The sequence below is a fragment of the Mus caroli genome, chromosome X, assembly GCF_900094665.2.
Source record: "Mus caroli chromosome X, CAROLI_EIJ_v1.1, whole genome shotgun sequence".
NCBI lineage: Eukaryota > Metazoa > Chordata > Mammalia > Rodentia > Muridae > Mus > Mus caroli.
In genome coordinates this window covers 41,495,094-41,506,345 of record NC_034589.1, presented here as the reverse complement: position 1 = coordinate 41,506,345, position 11,252 = coordinate 41,495,094, and the positions used below count along the sequence as shown (strand labels likewise).

General features: G+C 37.9%; 1 non-coding gene across 1 annotated transcript; it reads right to left on the bottom strand.

The window, feature by feature from the left end:
* Positions 1-473: 473 nt before the first annotated feature.
* Positions 474-534, bottom strand: LOC115030149. Its single transcript, XR_003835774.1, has one exon. It is a non-coding gene; the product is annotated as a U7 small nuclear RNA (small nuclear RNA).
* Positions 535-11,252: the final 10,718 nt, after the last annotated feature.

Genomic DNA, 11,252 nt, shown 5'->3' with positions numbered 1-11,252 from the left:
TGTGTGTGTGTGTGTGTGTGTCTGTGTGTGTGTGTGTGTGTGTGTGTGTGCACGTGAGTGTGTTCTGCTCTGCTCTAGACAGCTTTTTCTAGCTATTCTTAAAAACCTCTCTGCCGGGCGGTGGTGGCGCATGCCTTTAATCCTAGCACTTGGGAGGCAGAGGCAGGCTGATTTCTGAGTTCGAGGCCAGCCTGGTCTACAGAGTGAGTTCCAGGACAGCCAGGGCTATACAGAGAATCCCTGTCTTGAACCCCCTCCCCCCCAAAAAAAACAACACAAAACAAAAACCCTCTCTGGCTAAGGCAGCTAGCTTTCTAGCTTTTCTGCTTGAGACAGCTCTCTCTGCTAGTAAAAATTCCAAAAGGTCTCTGGATAGCTCATGGGCTTTCTGACCAAAGTCAGAAATGCTGATATAAAATAATTCTTTTCCTACCAAGTCATAAATCCTGTTAGAAAAATTCTAAAAGTAATTCTTGGGTTTTCTGATCAAAATCAGAAAGCCAGAAAAAAAATTTAAAAGAGCTACGTTCACTCTTTAGACAGCCTTCTCTTGATAGCTGCTAGAGAACCTTCTTTTTTATTTTTATTAGGTATTTTCCTCATTTACATTTCCAATGCTATCCCAAAAGTCCCCCCATACACTCCCCCCCCCCACTCGCCTACCCACCCACTCCCACTTTTTGGCCCTGGCGTTCCCCTGTACTGGGAACCTTCTAAAAGAGCTATGTTGGCTTTCTAACTCTTGCAATTTCTAACCAAGTCGAATATCCTGTTAGAAAAAAATTCTAAAAGGGCTATAAAAAATTCTAAAAGGGCTCTCATCACTCTCCATGGATTTTTCTGTCTAAAATTAGAAATCCTGTCAGAAAAAAAATCTTGAAGAGCTGTTTTCACTCTCCAGACTTCTCCAGATAGCTCAGCTCTCACTAGAGAAAATTCTGAAAAGAACTGCTAACACTTTCTACTAGCTCATCTCATGCAGATCATAAGCCCAGTCTTTTATTATACATATCAATTCAGTCATTTACTCCAGGTTTCCTTTTGATTATTCTATGAATCTGCATCCCATGACCCCAGCCCCTTTATTCTTAGAAGACAGCAAGCACATTCTCTTTCTTTTTATAACATTACAAAAGAATTCCGAAATCTACCTGCAGGTGTTAAGCATAGACAATAAGAAAGCTGGGTGGAACCCTGTCCTGAAATTATGATTCTGACCAGGCCTATGCCTGCTTTTGTATCTGCCTGTCTTTGTGACTTTCTGACAAACTGGTTCATAGTGTTGCTGCCTCTATTCCTTTAGATCTGTGAAGCTCCTTATATAATTTATATTGCATTCTTATATTTTTGCATAGTTGAGTAATTATATTCTCAAACTCATGTTTTTATAGTTCTATCAATAGTCTTAAGGGCATCCTAAAGGTTACAGAATTTAACGTGTTGCTGAGACCTTAGCCACACCTTCACCTCCTGGACTCATGCTGTCTCAGCTTATCTTGAAGTCATTAACAGTTAACAGGGAGGACGTTCTTCAGAGGAACCTGAAAATAGTTAAAATATTATACAAACAAGCCTTACACTTCCAGCAGCCATTGGCACTCATGGAGGCTCAGGTCGGCTGGCCCTGTCCCAGAGGCAGGAACCATGTCATTCTGTCCCTACCAAGGCCATGCTGGACTGGGTACTAAAACACCATCCTTACTTATGGATTAGCTAGAGGAGTGGCAGGTGAGATGAAAGAGAATGAAAACATCAAGGGAATTTCAAGTAGTGTGGATAATGAGAAGATGTCAAAGCGACCTCTCAGCAACAACCACTGTGAATAAAATCAAGGACAAAAAGAGTTCACCTGGAAATGATAAGAATAAGGTGCTGGGGCATTTTTCACCAGGTGCAACTGACACGGCAAATAATAACATTGTACTAGAGTGAGACGATAAATCAACAGCAAAACAAGTGACAATGACAGGAAAGGTTCATTAGAAAGAGAAGATGTATCTTGTGAATTACCCACCTTGGAAGTCCAAGGTGAAAGAAAAAAAGAATAGATTTTCCAATTTACAAAGTTACAGGTGACAAAAAAAAAATCTTGCATCATAAACATATCCAAAGTGTCACTGAAAGCATTGACAGCAACTTTATAGAAATGTTTTTTTCAATATTTGATAACAATTTTTTCACTAATTAATTTGTTTACTTTACATCCCAATTGGAACTTTCCCTCCTTCCTCTCCTCCTAGTCTCTCTCTCTCTCACCCCACCTCCCACTGTACCCCCTCCCTTTCTCTTCAGATAAGGGGAGCCGCTCCCATGGCTATCAGTCACTCTTGGCATTTCACAATAGGGCGAGCACATAGTCTTCTTCTATTGATGCTTGACAAGGCAGCCCAGTTAGGGGAAAAGGATCCAAAGACAGAAGACAAGAGTGTCAGAGACAGTCCCTTCCCTGCTCCTTCTGTTAGAAGTCTCACATGAGGACCAAGCTATACATACATATGTTACATATGTGTAGGGAGACTAGATCTGTCCCAGGCATGTTCTCTGATTGGTGGTTCAGACTGTCAGCCCCTATGGGCTAAGATTAGTTGATTCTGTAGGTTTTCTTGTGATGGCCTTGACGTCTTTGACTCGTTTAATCCTTCTTCCCCCTCTTCCACAAGATTTCCCAAAGTCTACTTAATGTTTGGCTGTGGGTCTCTGCATCTGTTTTCATCAGTTGCTGGGTGAATGCTGGGGTCCAGCCTCGACAAGAGTTGGGGGTCATCAAGGACTGGGGATACCTGGAAGGTGAATAAGAAAACACAAAATTAAGATACAATACTGACAGGTTAATAAAAAGTAAATGTAGTAAGCCAGTCACTCTCCAAGATTTTTCCTAACTTTCTAGAAAAGATCATCTCAGAAATAGTTGACAAGAATACTTTTTTCCCTCTCCAGACATATCAAAATGTAAGCGGACATGTAAACAAAATGTAAACAGTTTTCTCAACACTGAAACAAAAGTATCCAAGGACAACATGTACACAGAACTGGATTTCCTTCAAATGAATTAAGTATATAGAATTATGGCAGAGATCTGCAAAAATAAATATATGATCGTATGTTTAGAATCCTTGCAGCTTCATGATAATGAAATTATGACATTAGTAGTTCAGACCTACTCTCACAAGTTGTATCTAAAGAGAAAATAGACCATTTCAAAACTGTAGTAGTCATAAGATCTTTTCTGAAATCATAGCTAAAATTAATGTGTATGCTGAAGTAGCTGGAAATCAGTTGCAAACGTGTGTTAAACTCTGTCTTGATGTACTAAATTAGACAATGTTATGGAAATACATTTAAAGGTGTTATACAGACCAATGAATAAGCCTAAAATCATCACAAGATTACCTTTAAACATAAGAGAAGAAAATGCTGTAAAATATTTTTATTGAGAAAAATTCAGACTATATATTCTGATCACAGTTTTTCCTTTCCTAACACCTCCCAGATCCTTCCCATTTCCCCACCTACCCAACTCCAAGCCTCACGCTCACTCATGCTCTCTCTCTCTCTCTCTCTCTCTCTCTCTCTCTCAAACAATAAACAGAATTAAAATAAAAACAAAAGCTACTCCTAACCAAATAACAAAAACCAAGTTGAATGTAGATATGTAGATATTCGCCTCTCTTTCTACTCCTCCAGATCCAGTTGCCCTAGTCTCATGCCCAGCATGGTGGCAGAACACTTGCTGTGATCTCTCTTCCCTGACTTCACCTAAGTGGAGCACAAAGATCTTCCCCTCCAAACTTCCTTCCCCCAACTCATCCCAATATCCCAGCCTACAATAACAGTGGCATTCCCTGCAAACACACCAGCTGAGAAGGCTAGGGAAAGAGGTCCACAGATTTTTTTATATCAGGCCACATACAGCCATCACACTCTCCTAAAATCCAGAGAGGAAACAGAAACCAAGGAACAAAACACCCACCCAACAAAGACATAATCAGATATCAGCACCTAGATGTATAATCATCTCAATCCCAAATGCCTAGACACCAGCATAAAAAGATAATCAGTAAATAGAAGGGTAATATGTCTCCACTAGAGCTCAGCAACCCTACCATACATAAAAAGCCCTAAATACGTTAATACTACTGAAGCCCAAGTAAAAGACCTTAAAAGAGCCTTTATGAAGATGATAAATTCCTTAAAGAGGAAATGGATAAATCCCTTAAAGAAAACCAGGAAAATACAAACAATATGAGCAAATGAATAAAACTGTTTAAGACCTGAAAATGGAACTAGAATCAATAAAGAAAACCCAAACAGAAAGAATTATAGACGTGAAAATTTTAGGAATTCAACCAGGAACTTCAAAGGCAAGTTTCACCAACAGAATATAACTGATAGAAGAAAGAATCACAGAAGTTTAAGATAAAACAAAATAAATGGATTCATGAGTAAAAGAAAATGTTAAATTAAAATAACTTCTGATAAAACAGCCACAAATCTGAGGCACTATGAAAAGACCACATCAAAGAATAATAGGAATCAAGGAAGGAGAATCAAGGAACCCAGGTCAAAAGCCCAAAAAATATTTTCAACAAAATCCTAGCTTTTCCTAACCTAACTAAGGAGATAACTATAAAGGGACAAGAATACAGAATACCAACTAGATTGGACCAAAAAAGAGAATCCCATTGACCATAATGATCAAAACTCTAAATGAACAGAACAAAAAAAATATATTAAAAGCTCCAAGGGAAAAAGAGCAAGTAACATATAAGAATTATAATTGACTTCTCAATGGAGACTTTAAAAGCCAGAAGGGTCTGCAAAGATTTGCTGCAGATTCTAAGAGATCACAGATGCCAGCTCAGACTACAATATCCAAAAAAACTTCCATTCACCATAGACAGAGAAGATAAGATATTCCATGATAAATCCAAATTTAAGCATATTTATCTACAAATCCAACTCTGCAGAAGGTGATAGAAAGAAAACTACAACCTAAGGAGGTTAATTGCAACCATGAAATCACAGGGAATAAATAATCTCACACCAGCAACCTAAAAGAAAGTAAGCACACACATGTACACACACACACACCACCACTACCACCACCACCACCACCATTACCACCACAACCACCATCAACAACAACAACAAAATAACAGAAATCAACAATCAACAATCATCGGTCATTGGTATCTCTCAATATTCCCCAATATAAGTCCCAATTCCCCAATAAAAAGACACAAACTAAAAGAATGGATGAGAAAACCAGATCTATCCTTCTCCTGCATCCAAGAAACACAGTTCAACATCAAGAAAAAGTATTGCTTAAGAGTAAGGGGTTGGGCAAAGCTATTCCGAGCAAATAGACATGAGAAGCAAGCAAGTGGTATAGCCATTTTAATATCTGGCAAAAGATACTTCAAACCAAAACTAATCAAAGGAGATTGGTAAGGATACTATATTCTCATCATAGTAAAAAATCTACCAAGATGACATCTCAATAATTAACATCTATGCCCCAAACACAAATGCACCGAAGTTTGTAAAAGAAACACTACCATAGCTTAAATCACATGTTGACCCTCATACACCAATACTGTGAGACTTCAATACCCGATTCTCACCAATGGACAGATCATCTAAACAAAAACTAGACAGACAAACACTGAAGCTGGCAGACATTTTAAACTAAATAAACCTAACAGATATTTACAGGACATTTTACCCAAACAAAAAAGAATGTTTAGCTTGTTCTCTGCACCTCATGGAACTTTCTCCAAATTTAACTACATACTTAGATACAAAGCAAGTCTCAACAGATAAAAGAAAATTGAAATAACTCCCTGAATTCTATCAGACCAGCACAGATTAAAGTTGCATATCAATAATAACAGAAACAATAGAAAACTTAAAAACTCATGGAAATTGAACAACTGTCTACTGAATGAAAAATGAGTCAAAACAAAAATAAAGAAATAAATTAAAGACTTTCTATTATTGAATGACAATGAATGCAAAACATTCTCAAACTTATGGGACACAATGAAGTAATGCTAAGAGGAAAGTTCATAACACTAAGTGTATACATAAAAAAAATCAGAACACTGTCTTAGTTAGGGTTTTACTGCTATGAACAGACACCATGACCAAAGCAAGCCTTATAAAGGGCATTAATTGAGCAGGCTTACAAGTTTAGAGGTTCAGTCAATCATCATCAAGTTGGGGACAGGGCAGCATCTAGGCAGGCATGATGCAGGCAGAGCTGAGAGTTCTACATCTTCATCTGAAGGTTACTAGTTGAAAATTGACTTCCAGGCAGCTAGAGTGAGGGTCTTTTAGCCCACATCCACAGTGACACGCCTACTCCAATAGGGCCACACCTTCTAATAGTGCCACTCCCTGGGCCGAGCATATACAAACCATCACACTCTCATACTAGCAACTTAACTCCACACCTGAAAACTCTAGAATAAAATGAAGAAATCAAACCCAAGGGTAATAGATGGCAAGTAATAATCAAACTGAGTGCTGATTTCAATTAAATAGAAACAAGAGAACAATACAATGAACCAATTAAACAAGTAGTACATTCTTTTAGAAAGTCAACAAAATAAACATACACTTATCTAAGTTAACTGAAAGTCAGAGAGAAATTTTCAAACTAACAAAATCATGAATGAAAAGTTGGACATAACAACAGACATTGAAGAAATCCAGAGAATCATAAAGACATGCTTTAAAAAACCTCAAGTCCACCAAAATTGGATATCTAAAAGAAGTGAATAATTTCCTCAATAGATACCACTTACCAAAGTTAAATTGAAGTCAGATAAGCAATTTAAATAGACCTATAAAACCTGTGAAATAGAAAAAGTCATTAAAGCTTCCCTCCAAAAAGAGCCCAGGGCCACATGCTTTTAGTGTAGAACTCTTCCAGACTTTCAAAGAAGAGTTAACACCAATACTCCTCAAATTACCTCACAAAATAGAAACAGAAGGATCATTCCCCAATTCTTTGTATCGGGCAACAGAATCACTGATATCCAAACCACATAAAGACCCAGAAAAACAAGAGAATGATATCACTTTTCTTATGAACATAGGTGCAACAATACTTAAATACTAGCAAACTGAATGCAAGAACATATCGGAAAAGATGATCTATGAGGATCAAATAGGCTTTATCAAAAAAGTACAGGGATCATTTAATTAAAAAAAACAATAATAAAAAATCCACCATATAAACAAACTAAAAGACAAAACCCACCTAATCATCTCATGTGGGAAAACTCTGCTAATTAAGGTCAAAGTGTGCCATGACTGGACAGCCACTAAGATTGGTTCAAAATGGGAAACTCACTTGTTAGCAGGTTTTCTCCTTCATTGACCTTGCCAGGGGATTCTAAAACTCCACACTCACCTCTACCTGAACAATGTCACATAGCCTTAATTAGTTCACAGGATCAATTCCCTTTCTCCTGACAAAACCTGTTCAGCCAGCACCTGATATTCCTAAAATGGTTCCCCAGGCTAATGAGGTATGCCAGGTACCTTAAGCCCCCAGCCAATGATCTTTCCCATCCTGAATGTCCCTTCCCCCAGTCCAGTCCTCCAGTCTCAAAATTTTAGAAGCCTTCAATCACCCTAAGTAAAGTTGATCTGCCTACTGACAAGCCATCCAGCTGTAGCCATTCACCATATATACTCATAGTTTCTGTTCCCACTGCCCTCACGGACTGTACCAGAGTATGGTCCACGACGAGTACAGGAAGACTCACAGTCTCATTTGTACAGAAAAGGCCATTAACAAAATACAAAATCCCTTCATGATAAAAGTCTTGGAGAGATCATGGATACAAAGGGCATACCTAAACATAATAAAAGCAGTACAGCAAGTCCATAGCAAATATCAAGTTAAATCAAGAGAAACACAAAGCAATTCCTCTAAACCAGGAACAAGACAGGTTGCCCACTATATGTCTATTCAATATAGTATTAGTTGAAATCTTAATTAAAGCAATAAGACAACTTAAGGAGATTAGGGGGATACAAAACAGAAAGAAAGCAGTCCAGGTAGCTTTATTTGGAGATGATATGATGGTATACATAAGTGACCCTAAAAGTTTTACTAGAAAACTAGAGTTGATAAATACTTTCAGCAAAGCAGCTGGATACAAAAATTAACACATAAAAATCATTAGCCCTCCTATATAAAATGACGAATGGACTGAGAAATAAATCAGGGAAACAACACTTTTCACAATAGCCTCAGATAATATAAATATCTTGAGGATAACTCTAACCAAACAATTGAAAGACTGTCAGGAGCCATCTAAGACAGGCTAAGTCTAGCAGGCAGCCTTCCTGGGGGTGGCCCACCATTTTTGCATGGTCTATGATGCGTGATCTCAATGGCAAGGTTCCAAAGAGACTTCATCTCAGGATTGCTTCTTGCAGTCGATATGCCTTTCTTGTCATTATTAAATTAATATAATAATCCCTGGGCATTAGCCCACCCTTTTGATTATATTTCTTACAGATCAACAAAAAGATGAACTTTCATGAATTAATGCTGTTTAGGTGCATTAATAATTCTATATAATTCATGATTTGTTTCAAATAATTTTACAAGAAAGTTTTAAGAGATGGCCTAAGGAACTTTGCTAGAAAAATATAATAAAGTTGGAATCAAAAATAGAATATGCCCATTCCTCATAATAGTAAGTAAACACTGCATAATAAGAAATACAATGAGTTTTCATAATTACACTAAAAAGAAATAGACTTGTGTTCGAGGAAAAACATTTAGGTCCAAGGATAAAGTCACAAGTGTGCACTATATGATAAGGCAAGGCCATGTAAAACCTCTCTGAACTTTAATGAATATATTATAATGAAACACTGCTTTGAACTTAATATCAACATCCTTCCGTAACTTTCCTTCTATGTAACATTTTATCTCTGAGGTAATTTTCTAAAGAACTTTTTGTCTAAGAAGGTATAAAAAGGCCAGAGAAACTATATAAAATTATTTGTTGAATGGTTTGGCTTGGGAAGCTCTGCCCCATTCACCCATCCAAATGTATGTCTGCTTGTTTGTATGTACATGTGTAGGTATATGTGTATGTATGTAAGCATGCATGAATACTTGTGGAGTATATGAAACAAGTGTTTGGGCCCAGCAAAAAATGTGAATGTGTTAATGTGTAAATGAGAATGTAAATGTTCATATGAATGTGAATGCGTCTGAATATTTGCCTGTGTAATACATCTTATCTCTTTTCCTTTCCTTCCTCTCTGATTCACAGTTAACCAGCCTAGCCAGAGAGTCTTCTGGCTGCCTGAACTGAGAAGGGAGTGATAGGAATAATTTTTTTGCTTAATTCATTGCTGCTAGGTAATAGATGTTAGTCACGCAAGCTAGTGGTTTTTAACCATAGAATAAGCAAAGAAATTTTTAGAATTTTTAGAATTTATCAGCAAGCATTCAGTATAGTTAGAGAGAGAGCTAGAAGGCCAGAGACCATCAGTCTTTAAAGCTACGTCTATGTCCAATACTGTATTCCTCTTCAAACTATTCCAGGCCGGGCTGACTCCCAGCAAAAGACTTGCATGATAAGACCTTCATATCATTGAAAAAAAGAAATTGAAAAAGACATGAGAAGATAGAAATCCATGCCCATGGATTGTTAAGATTAATATAGCAAAAATGACCAGCCTACCAAAAAGACTCTGCAGATTCAATGCAATCCCTATCAAAGTTTTAACACATTTTTTCAAAGATTTTGAAAGGACAATTTTCAGCTCCTTATGGAAACACAAAAAATCCATATGGTGGTTTGAATATGCTTGGCCCAAGTTAAGACGCACTATTAGGAGATATGATCTTGATAGAGTAGGTGCAGCCTTGTTGGAGGAAGTTCTTCACTGTGGTGTGGGATTTGGGTCCTATGTTCAAGCTCTGCCCAAGGCAGAAGAGAGAGCCTCCTCCTGGCTGCCTGTGGAAGACTGAGTCTCTTCAGGTTGCCTTTGATTCAAAATGCAGAACTCTCACTCTTCCAGGACCATATCTTTCTAGAGGCAGCCACACTTTCTACCATAATGATAATTGATTAAACCTCTAAAACTGTAAGTCAGTCCCAACTAAATGTTTTCATTCATAACATTTAGTTATTATTATCTAGTTGCCTTGGTGGTGGTGTCTCTTCACAGCAATGAAAATCCTAGGATAGCCCAGGATAACTAAAATTCTCAATAGAAGAAATTCAAATCTCTGAGAAACACTTGAGGAAATGTTCAACATCTTTTAGCCATCATGGAAATGCAAATCAAAACAACTTTGAGATTCTATCTTACACCTGACAGAATGACTATGATCAATAAAACAAGTGACAGCTCATGCTAGTGAGGATTTAGAACAAGGAGAACACTCCTCCATTGGTCATGGGAATACAAACTTGTACAGATACTATGAAAATCAATAAGGTGTTTCCTCAGAAAGATAAAAATCCATATAATACCTCAAGACTCAACTATACCACTCTTTGACATATACCTAAAAGACACTTCATCCTACTATAAGGACACTTGCTAAACCACATTTACTGTTCTATTCGTAATAGCCAGAAATTGGAAACAACCTAGATGTTCCTCAACAGAAGAATGGATGAAGAAAATGCAGTACATTTACACTATGGAGTATTATTCAGATGTTTAAAGATAAATAACATCATGAATTTTGCAGTCAAGTGGATCAAATAAACAAAATATCCTGAATGAGGTAACCCAGACCCAGAAAGTTAAATGTATATATTCACTTACATGTGGATATTAGTCATTAAATAAATAATAAACAAGGACTACACTGAGACTACTCTGCAGAGGATAGGTGTATGCCTGGCCTGGGAGGGTTTTGCCTGAGCATCTGCAGGAGACATCTTGGATCCCAGACTCCACCTAGACTACTCTGCACAGGTGAGAGTGTGGATTACAGAAGCCAACACCTTCTGGGACAGGCGGGAGCCACAGAGCTTCTGAGGCAACACCCTTTTGGGGCTCCAGACATCCAGACACCTTCCCTGCCAGAGGATAGGTGTCCTCCTGGCCCGGGAGGGTTTGGCCTGAGCATCTCTGGGAGACATCTTGGCTCTCGGACTCCACCAAGACTAGTCTGCACAGGTGAGAGTGTGGACTACAGAAGCTAACAGCTTCTGGGACAGGTCCTGTTTCAGGCCTTCATCTTCTGCCAGGAG